This window comes from Strigops habroptila, chromosome 10 (assembly GCF_004027225.2).
Source record: "Strigops habroptila isolate Jane chromosome 10, bStrHab1.2.pri, whole genome shotgun sequence".
Lineage (NCBI taxonomy): Eukaryota > Metazoa > Chordata > Aves > Psittaciformes > Psittacidae > Strigops > Strigops habroptila.
The window spans coordinates 23,428,332-23,446,045 of record NC_046359.1 but is presented as its reverse complement, the minus strand read 5'-3'; the positions used below and the strand labels follow the sequence as shown (position 1 = coordinate 23,446,045).

Sequence of the window (17,714 nt, the reverse complement as noted above, 5' to 3'; positions counted from 1 at the left end):
GTCTAAACAGAGTTGAGCATTTAGAAGATATTTGTTTTCTAGGTCTTTCCAGCCATCTTTGTTGAGAATGATGTGCTGAACAAGGATGGAGCATTGCTGCAATGTTGAATGTACAGTGGCTCTCAGTTTTGTTGTCTTTTCTGCATCTGATAAGTTTGAGCAAATCAGGAGTTCTTTTAACATTTAAAAATCTTCAAGCAGTGTGTTTTTTTCCACAGTTGATGCAAATGAGTACAAGTGAAGAAGAGTATGACATCAGAACTTTTTTCAGAGCTCTTCATTACATCCTTTCTAGGACATGAAGTGGAATGATAGTTGCACAAAAAGTTTTCAAGTCAGCAAATGTATGTTTTATAATGTGTTTATTTCTATTTTACAGAAAGTACCTAGCTTTCCGGGATGTTCGTGTTTTATTTGTTTCCCCTATTGTAAGTTTGACTACTTTCAGCATTGTCTTGTATAAATCACCTCTGAGTATGCTTTTCACTCAAAATGCACATCAGAGAGAGTGTTATTCTGCCAATTTTGCATTTCTGTTTTTGTTTGGGGTTTGTTTTGTTTCGGTTTTTTGTTTGTTTGTTGTTTTTTTTTTTTAATTTTGATATACATGTTGCCACCACTGATGTCACAGTGGTTCTTGTTTCAGTACGTCAGTTTGTTCTCAGTGAGGCAGCATAAGCTGGTGCTAAGTATCTAAGTATCAACCTGAAGCAATACATTCCACTTGCCATCTTGACATAGACCATTTGCATTGACTTTACAGCAGTGGAAACAATGGAGTCTAGTAACAGACCCAGAAAAGAGAAAAACCCCAAGCCTGTTTCCTTCCTCTCCCTAGAAAAAAAAATGAACAATTTTTTTTTTTTTAACAGTTTCTGTCAAAATACTAAAAAATAATGCACCTTTTGAACAATAGCACTTTAAGCTTGTGCTTGCACTGTAAAATGAGGCATGGGTCACAAACGCCTTATCTGGTAGAACTGGCAAGCAGGGTCTCCACTAAGTAAGTCCAACACACACGGTGTTTATCAGTCAGACTGTGTTATCCAGCAACCTGAGATTTGCTGCACTGCATGCAAACATCTTGGGTTCATGCTTCCAAATTTACTGTGAGATAAGTGAATTTGGATCCATCTGTGCTTTCTATATGTACTCTGTGAAGTACCCAGTGCAAAAATGAGAGAGAGGCTATTGCTTCCATGCTCATTAGTTGTGAGGAGATTTGCTTATTATAGTCATAACACTTAGTATTTTTGCATGCCAGAGCCCCTTGGGGTCAAAGTCTCTGTATATATAACTACTAGATTTATTACACTTGTTTGAATCTGTTTCTTTCTCTGTTGCTAATGTTCCATGTCTCTTAATGGTATGAGGACACTATCCTATTCTTTTATCTTACTTCTGCTTTTAATTATTGCTTAAGACAGTTACTCATCCTCCTACTCAAACAGAATAAATGTGAATGGTAGAATTATAATAGAATGATGTGCTGTGTCCAGAAATCCATGCAGGCTGTGTTGCAGTATAAAACCATAGCATTATATGAAGCCAGTATGAAGGCTCCTTGTTTTAAGAGAGAAAGAAGACACTAGCCATGACTGGGAGGAAGATCAAGCATCTTGGAAGAATTCAGATGTAGTCCACTCCCCTCCCTTGCCTCTTACAATTTCTGAAATGATTAAGAATACTTTGTAGTTCAGTTGAGACTGAATGCTATTTCAGTTTTTCTTGTCACTTTAGTAGTGAGCCAGCTGATCTTTAAAGGTTTACCTTTGTCTTCAGCTCCCAAGCTAATTGTGGTACAATAATAAACAAAAGTAACAATAAAATGCTATGTTGGAAAACTGTATTAAGATATAAAGGATTCTAAGAATGCTGAGCTATCTAAACAGAGATGTTGGTACACATTAATTGTTCTCTGTAACTAAAGTGATCTACAGCTTTATAATGTAAACTATCATGAATTAATTAATGGGACAATACCAGACCTGTTAGCTAGACATAATGTTAAATCCACAGAGACCGCCCAGTTGAGTTATTGTGCATATGGTTGAATCATGTTGGTAGAGCAGATTTCCCACAATGCTTTGCATCACACCATAAATGTTCTGGCTGTTTACTACATTTGTGCTATCTTGACCAAGTGGCATCACTTTTTTGTGCTACTGACAAGAGACTGGCCAGTTTGCATTTTCATATTCCTGGAGGTGTCTGGTCCTGCATTACAGAACTGTTACAACAGGGCTATTTTGCATTGGGCAGTTGCTTGAGTCCACACAATCTGAGTCCACCACCACTGTGATAAATTGGTCTGCAACCACTATTAAACAAGTGGCTGACAAGCATCATTTCAGAGATGAATTGAATTTACAGAAGAGCTGAGGACTGAAACGTGGTAGTGTGCTTGCCATTTTCCCCTGCTGTCAAGAGCTGGGAAAAGTTTCTCCTTCTTCTAGGGTACCTCTGCTCTCCAGGAAGTACTGTGCTAAGTAACAAGGAGATTGCCAACACTGAAATTCAGTGGAAACAGGAAAAAAACAAAGATAAGAATACTTCTCAAAAGCTGACATGTCTTTTTTGTGCTAATCCAAGACATGAAGATGCATGGTTACTGAGCTTGCAGGCTCCTTGGGGGAGTCTTTAGCCAGTGTGTCCTATTGTATTTTTTATTAAGTTTTGTTATGAACAAGCATTAGCAATGCTATGTCACATAGTGGAGTTTTACTTTGTTCTAGGTGTTCTGTGAATACAGTCACTTAGGATTTTTATCAATTTCAGTGGTTTTAGACTCTTAGTCACGAAGTACAGGCCATCCCATTTCCCCTAGTGTTTTCGAAGCAGTCCTGGAGGCTGTACGTTCAAACTCCTCTGTTCTGCAGCAATGTGGGAGATCCTTTGTAGCCAAAGGATATTTGAATCATAGGAACAGAATACGAATTGTGGGCAAGGTGCACTTTGCATGTGGTCTGTGGGAAATGAGAGAACCAAAGGCAAAAAATATAGCTGCACTTTGGCATGAAGATTGGCTTGTAAAGCAGCTTTTTCCTTCAGCCTTGCTTATACAGCAGTACTTCTCTAGCCCATTAGAAGAGTAGAAAAGCAACCAAAGTAAAGTTAATGGCTTTTTCTGATGTCATATAGACTTCTGGGAGAAACAGTCCATCTTCCATAAACACATTGACCTTCACCCATGTGCAATAAGCTTGTACAAAGCCTGTGCAACATTTAATTCCTGTTTGAGCTAAGGGATTTGTGTCAACTTGAACAATTCTCACTGTAGTGGGTTGCTATTCATGCATGTAGAACATTCTGATCTCCCCCTTAAACTTTTATCATCTTGAACACACTATATCCATATGTTCTGTTGTAAGCAGGCAAGCTTTTGGGTTTTGGACAAGAGGAATGGTACAATTAGCATGCTGTGTTTGAAGTCAGACCAGATGATCTAATGACTCTGCCTGGCTTTAAATTTTATCAGCCTGTTGAAATAATTTTGATTGAAATCAATGGGACTACTTATATGCTTAAATTTAAGCACCTGTATAAACATTTGCACGAGTCAGGATGTTATTCAGCACATAGTTATAAGCTGGGTTTTTTGGACATTATCAAAGAAATTGTTTCTTAGCACGGACATTTCTGTTGTAAGTGTTGAGCAGCTGCTTCTCTTTGTAGAACTATTTTGATGCTGTCCAATATTGAACTTTGATTTCTTAATGTGTTTTAGCTGGGTTTCTTTTTATGTTCTCTCTCTCCCAGTTCTGCTTTTTGAGTGAGACTACTGTAGACTGTACATGTGTTCTTAAAAAAATCTTGCTTTGGCTGCCCCAAACAGTACTGGTACTTCTAAGTCCTGGCTCCTTTTTTCCTGTACTGTTAGCAGGCTTGACTGTGACTTGGAGCACAAAGCTCCCTTGTAAGAGTGCCTGGTATAGTGGAAAAGAGGCTTAGGGAGAAATTAAGATACTTACGTGGGAGAAATTAAGATACTTACGCTGGAGCAATTGCATGAGGAATAATAAATCCTACTAAACCTCAGCTAGCTTTGCATGAAAGCATGGCATGGTTTGTCTGTCACCCAAACTGCATTATTTTTTAAGTAAGTCATGTGATATTTCTTTAAGTCAGTCAGCTTTCCTGGAACCAGAAACCCGTGCTGCCCACAAGTAGAGGCAGTTGACTAAAGTATTTGACAACCCTGGACTTCTTTGTACCTCCTGGCAAAATAATGGCAGCGTAGAAAACATGTGAACCTCCAGTTCCTTCTGGTGTATCAAATTCTCCTATTCTATTTTTAGCTTGGTGTCTTAATAATTGAGACCCTGTTAGTACTTGTGAACACTCAGAAGTGTTTATATACAAAGAATCTCCTGCAGAATAGTTAGACCCTAGCAGGTAGTAAGATTTTATAAGGTGCAGGGGTGTAAATGTCATTCTAAGACCTTCTGGAATAACTGTATCTTCAGGATAAAACTGTCAGTTTGCAATCTTTGAACTCATGAACTTGTAAGCTTTTGCAGTTTTGAAGCAGATCTTTTCATGTGTATGTTTTTTTCCCCGATAAAACTGGTACTTCTGTGATTATGTGACTATGTAAGGCAGTTTCCATTTTTTAAACTAGGATTAGTAACTCTTGCAGTTATAGAAACAAGCTTGAAAACACTGACCATAAGTTCTCAAAGATATAAAACCTAACAGTAATTTCTAAGCCGTGTTTTTTCTAAGGCAAGCTGTCTTATTTGGAAACAGCATAGAATGTCTTGAGCACCACTAGCCATACTGCTGACACATTTTCCCAGATTCCGAGTTGTGTTGAGCCTGGCCTGGGTGCTAAAACGGAAGAAGTGATTGAAGAAAGAGTAAGGTTGCTTCAAGCTACTGCTATGTTCCCCATACAGTATACCATAAGAAACAGAAAACAGATGAATAGCCAGTGGAGTAGATTTTCCTTATCTTCAGAACAAACAACTCTCTTCTCAGTGGTGTGAGCAACTCTCCTAGCTTCAGTGGATTTGCATCTGTCCCTCTCATCAGAATTTGTTCTGTTCATTCTTCATTAAGGATAGGAATTTATTAAGCGTATTAGTTAGGCAATTTCTAAGTACCATCTATAATATCTTTTCTACAGATAAATGCAGAAGTGCATCAGTATGTGATTTTATCACCCCTGCCTGTGTAATTACATTGTAACTGGCTGATTTGCAAATGATCTCCTTATAGCTATGCAATGGTCTCTGTTTTGCTACATTCATGCAGTGATACCGAGCTTTAAAATAATGTTGTGGAGAGTGCTTGAATAAATCTGAATGATCCAGTGTTTGCCGTTCAGTTATATTGCAATTGCTGTGCAACTGACATCTCATGGAAATGATTGTATTTGTCTAACTACAGAAATCGCAATGCTGCTTTGCATGGGTGAGTGTTTATCTGCAGATTTGCCTCTATTCCTTCCGTCCATCCTATGAGTTTTACAAAAGCTTATCCAGTGTAATGGTGGTTACATTGAAGTGGTGGTAAGTTTAATCTTACATTTTTAAATTAAAACCCTTTTTTGTTTGTTTGTTTGGTTGATTGGTTGGTTTTTTGTTTCTACGCAGTGTTTGTGCAGGGGAATCGGTTACTGAAATTGAAAGCAAGGAATGTTACCTGAACAAGAGCATGCTATGCTAGTTACTCAAATGGCAGTCTAAAAACCTTTCTTTGTCTTGCAAATATCTGTACAGGCTTCTATTTTTACTCCCATTACAGGTGTCCTGTTGTTCACTAGACCAGGCTTATAATCTCTTGGAAATGAGGATTATTGTAAATAATTGACTACTTTGAAATCAGACAAAGAAAAGTTTGATTCTTTCTAGGAGCATTGACTAACATCTCTTTCTTTGGGATTGCTGCTTGGCACCTCCTTGGATGTTTTTCAGCTGACTGCTGTTGTTTACAATTGTCCTATCACAGCTTTTCACCTACATGGGTGACATCCTGCCTTCCTATCTTCACAATAACAGACTCTAAACATAATAGCATCCTACAGGGATACAGTAGAATAACAACACATCACACTTCCTTTTTACTCACCAGCAACTTTTTACAATAAGCCACTAATCCTAAACAATATCTGAATAACAATGAATAATCTGAATGGCATCTGCATAGAGGTAACATGTTAACACAAGTGAGACTAATACAAACATTATTCACATAGATCAAAGAAGGTGAAAATTGCATGATGAAATCCTGATTCTAGAATTCTGTAGCTTCTATCCTCCTGCCTTCAAATCACAACAGCATTTCCTTTGTTAGGAAAGCAAAAGACATGTTGGAAATCAAAGAAATCAAACACAATCTTAAACAAAATTTTCTTTTTCCCTCTTAAAAGTCAGTCTTGTTGATGCTAATTCGTTGAATTAACATGGTCTGTACACTGGTATGCCTTAAAATGGAGCTTTTTACATATGCAGTCATGATAGTATAACTCTGTGTATAGTATCTGAAAATAAGCAGATTAAAAATTTCCACTCACATTCTACTGTCATTTTGAATTAGACCTCAGAATGCCAGCTACATGCTATCACAATGCAAGATCACAATGAATAATATATATCAACATTTATATATGGTATATTTTCTTGGACACACACACAAACACACAAATTACCTGCCATCACGAAATCCCAAACTGTAGAATCTTTCAGGTGCTTTAATTTTGGCTATGTTCCTACCGTCAAATGTAGGTCATGAGTATAAGACTAAATTCTCACAAAACTTCCATTATAAATTATATTTTGATATGTTTACGTATTCTAAATCAACACATCTTGTATAAGTTTATGTTATATATAATTTTCCCTTTCTCTAAATCTGTGTGTTTAACCTAATGCATAGTTGATTTCATTATTTTTCTTTGGATCATATAGTTACCATGAACATTTCTCTAGTACTTAATTGCAGATAATAAGATGAATGCAACGCATGTGAGGAAAACAATGAAATTATCTTATGGATATATGGCAAAGGCTCCTTTTGCTTAAGAAAAGTTCTGAAGAATCTGTAACCAAATTCAGATTTCTTTATCAAAAAATCAGACATCCTGCCAAACCTTTATCTAAAAATCAGATACAGTTGCTTCTCCAAGCTCATTCTGTTTTCATTTACCAGTCTGCCCACATCTAAAAAGACATGGAGAATACAGCAAGCAGAAATGCCAGGAGACACTTACCTTAATTTGATAGGTATTTAACCTTCAGCACACTCCTTTTTTTAGAGTTCTTCTTACAGTGCTGAGATTACTTGCTGCCTGGCAGTGTCCTGTACATGACTCTCACACTCAGCAGCCCTGGCAGGGCCCTGGAGAGAGAAACAGGATTGTGCTCTGCTCACTCCCAGCAGCTTCACTGAGGCTGGGGCTCTTTTGAGCTCAATTAGTTCTAGATTGTTTGGCTAAATGGCAGCCACACTTCCTTCTATTCTTTCCCAACTTAGTTTTCCTGCCTCCAGTGGTGCTTTTTCCTTTCTTTGGACTATAAATAGGCCTGCCACAACACAGTCTATAGCAGTAAGGAAGGCAGGAAATGCATTTAAACAAAGGAAAGATCCTAGCTTTTTTTGCCCTCCCCTAGCAATATAAGTAAAAGAATTTGATTGCTCTGCAGACACAGTTCTCCTGCATGAGGAAAACATTGGTTCAAAAGCGTGCTAGGATGTCAACTTTTGTGCTTTACCAAAAAATGAGGAGACATAGTAGCACTATGCCTTTTGACCTTAGCCTCAAGTAATTATCACTTCCCTCAAGTATTTAATATTGGTTCAAAAGCGTGCTAGGAGGTCAACTTTTGTGCTTTACCAAAAAATGAGGAGACACAGTAGCACTATGCCTTTTGACCTTAGCCTCAAGTAATTATCACTTCCCTCAAGTATTTAATATTGGTTCAAAAGCGTGCTAGGATGTCAACTTTTATGCTTTACCAAAAAATGAGGAGACACAGTAGCACTATGCCTTTTGACCTTAGCCTCAAGTAATTATCACTTCCCTCAAGTATTTAATTTTGATTAAAGCTTTGAAATTGTTTGAGACTGGAGAGTTGGAACAAAGATTTTCTTTGGCTTGGAAAAGAGGACAAAGATGGCTAACATGCTTTAGGATAGCAAAATATGTGTTTTAGGAGGTGCAGATCTTGCATGCTTAAGCATGATGTTTAGTGTCGGTGCATCATCATTTCATCTGGGTACTTTCTTCCTTAGTGAAACTTGGTCTGCAGCCTCAGGCCAGAGACTAAGGTTGGAATTATTTAAGCAAACTAATTGCATTTACATGCAGGGAAATCAAATGTTGTGCAAGTATTCAGTGAGGTGCAGCTATAGCTCTTGAATAGCAACTCTGTTAAAATCCTCAAATATGTTTATGAATTAATTTGAGATAAATGAGCTTTGGGTCAGTTCTTTGATCAGAAACTTTCCAATTTTAATTATTTTCGGCTTAGTGGTTTTAAAAAACATACCAAGCTTCCAAGGCCCTGTCAAGCTAAAAGAAAAATAAAAAAAGAACCATTTTCACATTATATTCGATTAAGATGATAATAGAGTACTGTACTTACCTGGCTTTTATCTCTTCTTCCTACTTTCTCTGCTATGTGAGGTACATGCCTTTCCTTCAATTTATACAAATGAGGCAAATTGCTGTAAAAAAGCTTTCTGCTAGTCTTTACATTGGTAGTTTCATGTTAGAATAGCAGTGTGCTTGTTGAAGATAGATAGTTAAGACTGTAATGCATGGTTTGGGATTGGTGATTATTTTAGTGGGAAGGTAGAGACTTAAAAGATAGATGTTGCTATGTGGACAAGTAATTTTTCCTCTGTTTAAGATCTGTATACAAATCCTGCTGAAAGCGGTGAGAGTTAAGGACCTGTGGCATTTAAGGAATTTAGAGAACGTTAAACCTTTTGTTTCAGCCACATTATGTAGGCAGTGATAATGACTGTTAGCTAGTATGGTGGTTTACGTATGAATTTGCAAATCTGTGTTGGATTTATGTAGACTAGATAATGCTACAGCAGTTTATGTAAAAATCAAGAGCATTTTCAGGGAAGTGCCTGCCTTATTGAGAACTTCGCAAAGATCCCATTTCTCATGACAAGAATGTAATTATTTATGAAAAACAAATAAACATACAAATGGTGGGTGAATAGACATTGTTGTTGATTTCTTGAAAATCAATAATAACTCAAGACCAAAGTTTTCCTTGAAAGTACTTTTGAATAAAGTTAGATCAAAATGGAATGCTCCAAGCAAAACTCCTCTCAAAATGAATAATTTAATTTGTAGAAGGACCTGAAAGTTACAATATTTATGGGGTTTGTGGTTTTTTTTTTAAATATAGGTAATTAGCAGGCAGGTTAAAATGTTTAGGAAGAGGTTGATCTTTGCAGACCCCATACTACAAATCTAACAAAGAAGAATATAATCCTTTGTAGTGAACAGAGGATCAAATACTGACTTAGCTGCTGCATGTTTTAACTGAGAAGACTCTGTCATGGAGATGACTGAAGGCAAGCTGCAGTCTTCCTGGCTCTTTCAGACCTTAACCCAAGGCTGAGAACTGGCAATGCGTAAAAGGTGATTGAATTCATTATTATGGGCAGCTGTGGAATAGGTCTAACTAACCCTGTTTCTGCAAAATTGATCTCCACAGTATAACAGCTCTGCAATGCAAAGCTGCTTAGCAGTATTTCACTTGTGAATATCTTTATTCAAATGTAGTTTAGTTTAAATCTTAAATCTGCTCGATGAGTTGCTAGTGGTTACAGACTTGAATTTGCATCACACATTCTCTGTGCGTTGTGGTGCAGCTAACACCAAGCACTGCCAGGGCCCCGGAGAAGCTTAGTCTTGAATAGCTGCTTGCCTTGTGTCAGTCAGCATGTTGCCAGTAGACCCCAGCTGCAGGACCCTGCTCGCACTGATTTTGCTGGTAGCTGTTCTTTCACGCATACAAGTATTTTCTGAATGTCATTCAAAGCATCTCCAAACATTAAAAATTGAATGCAAGGTTAGAGCAGGATTTCTCTCCTGTCAGTCTGACTTTGTGCACCGGAAGAAATTCTCACCCAGTGTGCAAACTGTTTCACTCCCACTTTACTCTTGCAATCTTGAGGAGACAATCTGTCTTGAGAGAGGTCTTTAGACTTTCCACTTCAGACTTTCCTTTGGGGATCGATCAGGAAGCTGGTGGAGCCACAAGAGAGCTAGGAGCAGGGTGAGGAACAGTTGCTGAGAGCAGATGTTGTAAGGTACAGTTAGTTTTTTCTGTGTCAAAGCAGAAGAGATGTAGTCTCTCTGACAGTACCATTTTTACTTTCTTATCCATTAGCCTCTAGGACAAACAATGGCAGCATGAGCAGATGCGGAGTAACACTGTGCCCAGAACTCCTGGGGATGGTTTTGGTCCACTGGAATTCAAAGCATCTTGTCTTCATAGTTCATTTACACTCTGTACCCTGAAAACACATGCATATGTACATGTGTTAAGGATGTAAGTAAACTCTTTCTTTTCAGCGAGTTCCTGTGTGCAGGGCCAGCTTGTTCAAGTAAAGAGAAACATGGATTCTTCACCACAGAAAACTTAGACTAAGCTCTCCCATGGCAGCATGACAAAAACACTGCTTTTTACTAGGCACCTCAAAGGAGCTTTGCACAAATAATTTTGATTTCTACCAATGAGCCACAAAACGTGAATCTAGATGCTTTGATATGGTTTCCCCCCTAGTGCCAATTAGTTACTTCTAGATCTGCTTCTGGCTTTTCACAGTTAGAATGGTAAAAATGGTATCCAAATTCCCATGACGTTTGAATGTGGAAGCTTTTCAGAACAGCATCCAAAATAAAAAGCTGAACTACCTGAGCCTTCTCCTCTGCTTTTATGCTACCCCTCCCTTGTGCTGTTGAGCAGCATCATGTTATGCCACTCTTTCCACTGACATCAGTGGGAATGGGTTTGACATAAAGTCAGCATGACCAGGGCAGCATGCTCTAGTTTGTCTTGCCTATAATTCATTAAATAGCTTGAATTCTTTATAGGGTTACTCCTGTCCCTGTTGTCTCTTCAGTTGTCTCCTTCATGTCTTCACATTTCATTGCCTCGTAGAATATGTTGCAAGAAATTACATAACTTTCCCTGGTAAAGCTATACTGAGGAAGAAAGAATAAACCACTTTTTATCTTGTACAGCTCTTGTTTAGTCTACTTGACTTAAAACTGTGGAAAACCATTGTCTCAGTAGTACTGAGTAAATTATAAGGACACAAACCTTCCTTTTGATTTCCCATCCTGTTAAACACAGATGGTCTTTTTGGACTGCAGTACAGGCTGTGGGCCAGATCCCTAGCTTCTGCAAATTGGTGTTGCTTCATCAGCTGCAGTGGAGCGACACTGATTTGCGCTGTCTGGGGAATTTGGCCAATTGGTTTTGATGTTTATAGCAGTTTATAGCAGCTGAGGAGCTCTGAGTTTAAGGGCCTTTCTAATTGTAGCTTATGTTCACTGCATAGAAAATGTATTGTTTTCCTCCCCCCCCAGCCACTGAAGCAAATCATCAAAACATAGAAATATCCCAACAGACCTCCTGCTTAAAGCTTATGGGGCACGCTGAAGAACAGTTCATTGTGATCTTAAAAAAAGAAGTTGGGGAAAACCGCAGGTCAGACTCAAGCTGTGAGTCAATGTACATGTATAAGTCTGGTTGTCTGCTCTGCGTGTTTGTGGCCTGATGAGGTTAGCACAGTTGTGGTCTGTAATCCCTCATGCCATAAACTATCTGTGTGCGTTTTAGGTTGGTTGTGTGGTAATGAAGGGAGACCACAAATAGAAGTCTAATTTGTTTTTCGCCTTCTTACTTACCAAAACACAATGTACATTTTTTTTCTCTGTACCTTAAACAAAGAACATGCATTAAACCTGATGGCAGCATGATAGTGAAGATTAAAGCTTCATTTACAAAATCTTAAAGTTCTTAAGGCCCAAACCTTCTGTACATCCTCATCTCTTCCCTGTGATTGATTTCTGTACAAACAACCAGGAGTTTAAATCTTCTAGGGAGGTGATGACAGCAGGAAACATTATCTCCATGGTATTGATGAGGAAACAGACTAACTTGCCAAAGGTCTCAGAGGAAGTAATACTTTTATCTCAAAAGCTTATTTTACTGGTTTCTGCTTTTTGTCTTTTTCCTCCTTGTAATTTACTTGTCTACTGTTCCTTTTTCAGTCACATCTTTGTATTCAAGGTTCTTTCCATTCTACTTCTGTCCCGCTTGTAATTTAGTCTAGCAGAGCTGATCTTTGCTTCCAGCCAGCTCATGATTTCATCTTATGTTCCCACTTGTAAAATTTTCATGCAAGCACCCTTGGTTTTCCTCCCCCACTTGTGAGAAGATGCTATAAACAACTGCAACATTACCTCACCGGTCTTCCGCAAACCTCTCCTTTGTCACACCGTTGTCACAAAATGTCAACACTGTTGCTGCAGGTGGTATTTTGTTCCAGGAAGGTAAAAGGGGAGACTGAAAATTTCAGCAGGTTCTTAAACTGTCAGAAATTATCTCCCAAAAATTCATCTTCTGGTGCTGCCCATCTTCGTGAGTGGCTTCTCTGCTCTCCTGGCTGCTCAGGATGGCATGTCAGAAGTCCCCATTCCGGACTGCATCCCTTGTTCATATGGGATGGGCACCTGCTGTCACTATTACTAGCATTATCTTATTATTTCCTTTTACACTTTTTCCACTTGTAACCATCTTATTTTCTCATTTTATACCTCTGTTGAGAGAAAGCCTTTTTTACAGCACTTGGCACAAAAGGGTACCCACTTTTTACTGCCTTGCACTATGACTCAAAGTATTAATAGCGGCTAGAAGGCCTCAGGCATGATAGTCCTGCACTTCAGCCTTTAGATGTTTGATCTTTCCTACTCTTACATTTATTTTAATATGTGTCTTTTAGAACTGAAGTTTCCAAGAAAAAAAGGTGTGAAAACATATAGCAAGGGCAAATTGTTTCCTCCTTTGTCTATAATGTGCTAATAAAAGAGCAACAATGTGTTTTACAGGTAATGCATCTCTAGCGAAAAGACTTCCCTACAGGACTCTGTTAACTTTTTCATGGTTGCTAGAAGATGGGTGCACACCATTTTACTTATCCTTCGTAGCCAGGTGTAGATTAGGAAATATTTAAAAATGGCTAAAATCAATCTGCTTTTTGTACACTGGTGGAATTAGGTTCTCATTTATACTAGTTTCCCCTCATTATAATTCATTGACCAAGAGGAGTTACTTTCCCCGTAGGTTAGTGTGACTTTATTCTCCTGTGGTTTCCATTGCCACTATTCCAAGGGGCTTGCATTTCCTGACCAAACATTTCTGAATTTCAAGGTGTTGCTTTCCTGTACTGCCAACCGGGGAGACAGGTTAAGTTAGTGTTAAGACACTGTCTTAACAGTGTTAAGACAGTGCTAAACACTGTTGTGTCAGTTTGTGGAATACATTGAAGTGCAAGCCCCTTTGTTGCCACTCTCAGTCTGTACTAAATGGCTTTTTGGGATACAGCTCCACAGTTCTCTGTTGGAGTCTGGGTCATACTGACAAACGTGCTTTTCTGCTGGGGTGGTGAACTGAACACCATAAATCATATTGGAACATGGGCCCTTATTCAGGCACCTGTGCTGCGAGGGGAGGCGACTGATTTGGCCACAAGGTGACATCTCTTCGGTGCCAAATCTGTTGCTTGCACCTGTCTCGAAAGCAGCTGACTGCCACAGTCTCCTCTTCTAAAAGGAAGAGGAAGAGTTGCTCATTCACGGTTCCTGTCAGGTGCTGTGATAGCATGTCACCTCCTGGCTGACAGTAATCGGGACTTTGAGAGGCCCCAGGGGACAGGAATAGCAGTGTGTGCGGTGAGACTCACTAACCACTAGGTTTCTCCAGTGACTTCAGAGGGACAAGGATCACACAGTGGATATCTGTTTTGTTGTAGTGGGAAGATGGGCGTCTGTCTCTGTGTTTTTTTTCCCTACATTCCTAGGCATTGTTCCAGTGCAGTTACTGCCTTCCCTATCTCCTTGACCTGTATGTATGTGTTAGCTTTACATGAGCTAGACCAGCTGCTCACAGCCGAGGGTAGGAATTTTGTTGTGCAGGGAGATTAAATAGTTTATTTGTCACGCATCAGGAAGAGTCCTCGGAATGTTAGTCAGCTGGAATTTTTAGGTGACAGCTTTTACCTTAGGCTAATGGGTGTTTTAAAATTAGCCAGTTTTAGACTCTGGTTGCTCTGTGGGAACATTTAAACTTGTAGCATGCTTTTACTCTGGTTTTTGGATTCTGGCTTTTCGGTTGCTGCTGTGTCCTTTTTCTGAGGCTTCACATTTCTGTCGTCTTGGAGCTGTTTCTTAAGGCCCTGTTTGCCTCTAAGTGTTGTGGATTTTCGTATCATGCCTTAAACGAGCACAGTGTGGCACTTCAGATGCTGTGCTGACCTCTAGTGACAAAGGCAGGAGAAAAAGTATCTTTGCTGTTAAAACCTGTGAACGGCAGGCTTCCCCGGAGCCCTCTTTTGCGGTTTTCAGCTCAAACAAATTATAAGGGCTTAATCGCTCCTACTGTATCTCCAGGTCTTTATGATACTTGCTTATATTTCTGTCCAGTGCTCGAACAGATGGTGCTGGATTCAGATCTTCTGCTGGTTGTACAATGGGAGAAGTCTATTAACTTGTGTTAATATTTGTTAATTATAAAATGAATACCTTTTGCAAGCTGCGGATACTTCATCCCGTTTATGATCCTACAATAAAATGCTTTATATAAGGATAATTTAAACCCCAGAACCCAGAGTGTAAAAAGGCTTGGTTTGACTCTTACTATTTGCCATTTAATCATAAGTACCTTTAATTATAAATTCATGTTTCATGACATAACCTTCTGTGTTGCCAACAGGGGAGTTGGCAGGGTTCAGTGAGATACCACTTGTTTTAAAACATAGAAAAAATTTGTAATTAGCAAATTTTTCCAGTGTTGCTAGATTGCTTTCAAAAGGTCTAAGCACTTTATTCCTCATAGTTTTGAATTGTTTTGAATTGTTTTGTTTGGTCTGCCCTGGAGGCTGGTAGACCATGTGCAAGGACCTTTTGCTCAAAGTCCTTACCCTTGAGCCCTATATGCTGCTGAGTCTCTTGGAGCAGTTTTGAGTTACAGGTTTAGACAGGGAAAATACCTATTGTGTTAGATTTTCCTAGACTATCAGCCTTGTGGTACATGTTTGCAAGTGTTTTGTTAGGTCTAGTATGTGGTAGATGTAATGTTTTTAGCAAACACTCAAACATAAACCAAGTTTTACTGGATGAAGTAAGGGCCAGCATGGCTAAAAATAGTTCTTGCTGCCTTCTTGTGGAATAACCCAATACCAGAACTATTACCAGATGTGAAACTAATATATATGTCTGGGTGCATTATGTATTGTTTCATTCAATAGTGAAACCCTCAAAAGCTCTCTATTATCTGCTTTCTTTTATATTCAATGTACTGAAATTAACTAACATTGCAATGAATAACGTAGTTAATGTAGGTCCTTTTTTTTTTTAAGGGTTTTTTTTTTTCTTTTCAGCTTAAGGGAATTTTAAAATAATTCTCTATTTAGTTTGTGGAAAAAAAGGACATCTAAGTATGAGCAAACGTGAATGAAAACTCCATGTTCATTCAGCTCACTGTTGTGCAAATCAAAGGATTTCCTTTTCCTGTTTTATTTTTGAAACTTCCTTATTCCATGTTTGCTATTCAGTCAGTTTGGTGATGCTGCATGCCAAAGAAGAACACATTCATTGCTAAAATTTCTCGCTTATGGTAAAAGAAGGAAAATGAACATATCACATGTCTCTGGATAGTTTTGGGAAGAATACAAAGCTGGCTTGGTGGTGGTGCCATTTCTGTGAGTAAAGAGATCGCTGTGACGGATGTGATCAGTTTACCCTGACAGAAGATTTTTCTAAGTACCGGATAGCAGCTATCAGTTTCACCACATGCCAAGTCTGTATTTAGAGACCGAAAACTACTTTGGGGAGTCCAATACCAACGAACAAGAAGGAATGGGTGCATGGGATGCTGAGGCTTTGGGCAATGAGCAAATGACAGGATGTGCTGGAGGTGAAAAGCAGAAGCAGGACTACAGTGAGGACTGGCCCTGGACAGGGGTATTGGATGGGACAGAAAGTGAGGAATGCCTTTGTGGCCAGAGATGAGCTGGATGGCTGCCTGCAGCAGGAAGGGATGTGTGAATCCTGAAAATGGTGCCCACTCACAAGTGTCAGGGACCATTTAGATGACAAAGAAGTTTAGTTCAGTTTTAGGTGGAAACAGTCTATATCTTGCTGGGGATTTTGGAACAGGTCCTACTCACCCTTCCGGGCAGTTACGTCCTGGATGAGAAGTGGCAGAAATTAAGCTTTTAATGTGAAAGAAATAAAAAATCTACTTCGTTCTACTCAAAGCTTTCTGCCAGAGACATTCCTCATTAAACACACATGGTGGGATTTTTCAAAAGAGCTTGGCACAGCCTTTGCTCTGCTCCCACTGGAATCCATGGAGCTGCCACAGGCTTTGGTGAGAGGAGAGCTAAATCAATATGGAGTGCTTTGGAAAAATCCAGTCTAGAATGGATCCTGGCAGCATGAGTAGATAGGGATTGGAGGTGATGCTGAAATTGTCACGTAGAAATTTTCCATGCTGGCTAGCAGTATCCTCTCCATCCCCCTTGGTTCAGAGCTAATGGAAAGCAGTGTGTGGCAAAGCATGACTTGAGGGGAAGGGAAAGGCAGTGTAGAAAGAAATAAGAATATCCTAATTTCCTCCCTCTCTGTATCTTTTATCAGGACAAAATCTTTACTGCAGAACTTCTTTCTACCTCAGGTTGCCACTTAACTCATCAAGAACATATTGGTCGATAGCAAGCAACAGCACATATTGTGCATAAAGCTCCTTCTGGATGGGATTCTCTGTAGACGGGCTGAGCAGATTGGTGTCAAAACACATATCTGGGTAATTTAGTGGTCTTGAATGAAATCTGACATAGCTGGCATCCTGCATTTCTTTGCTTTATGTCATTCTTTCCCCACCAGGTAGTAAAATCACCTCCTCATGCAGGTCATCACAGGATAATCCTGTTTCAACACATGTGCTCTTTTTGGTACATGGGTGCTCAAATGGTAAAGCTTGGTGGGGGTGGCATGGTGCTGGGGTTCAAGATCTTTCACAGCTTCGTGTGCAAACACAGCTGTGGAGGTGCTGCCCCTGGAGGGTCCAAATTTTCTAGTTCTTCTGCTGTGTGAGGTTATTCCTGCAGGCGAATGTAGTGACTGTAGCCTGGGCACTGGCATTCTCCCAAAGAATGCTGTTACTCTCTCCCAAGCTGATATTGTCACTCATTGGGAAGCCCTCAGCAAATGGCTGATTTTCCTCACTCACTCTTAGTTATCCTACTTCTCTTTTGGGCACATAACTTAGCTTCCCTAGGTAAATTTCAGATCTTCTAATAGAAAAAGCTATACAAATACCAAATAATGGTCTCAGAAGTGAACAGTAGCTTCTGTGACACACAATTCACCTCTTCTTTGCTTGAATAGCTCCTTAATATCTCTATTGGCCTGGTTGGTGTTAGCAGAGTCCCCAGCAAGTACAAACTACTCT

The 17,714-nt window shown here is 39.3% G+C and overlaps 1 protein-coding gene across 4 annotated transcripts in view; it reads right to left on the bottom strand.

Moving 5' to 3' along the window:
• Nucleotides 1–8,659, bottom strand: part of RASGRP3 (RAS guanyl releasing protein 3) — a 60,669-nt gene extending 52,010 nt beyond the window's left edge. For 3 of the 4 annotated variants that reach the window (XM_030499523.1, XM_030499526.1, XM_030499527.1), the window contains exon 1: nt 7,214–7,368. The gene's annotated coding sequence lies outside the window, so the exon portion shown is untranslated. Of the gene's footprint in view, nt 1–7,213; nt 7,369–8,588 lie in introns of those variants that run through there. The other variant, XM_030499525.1, reaches the window with a different exon arrangement.
• Nucleotides 8,660–17,714: the final 9,055 nt, after the last annotated feature.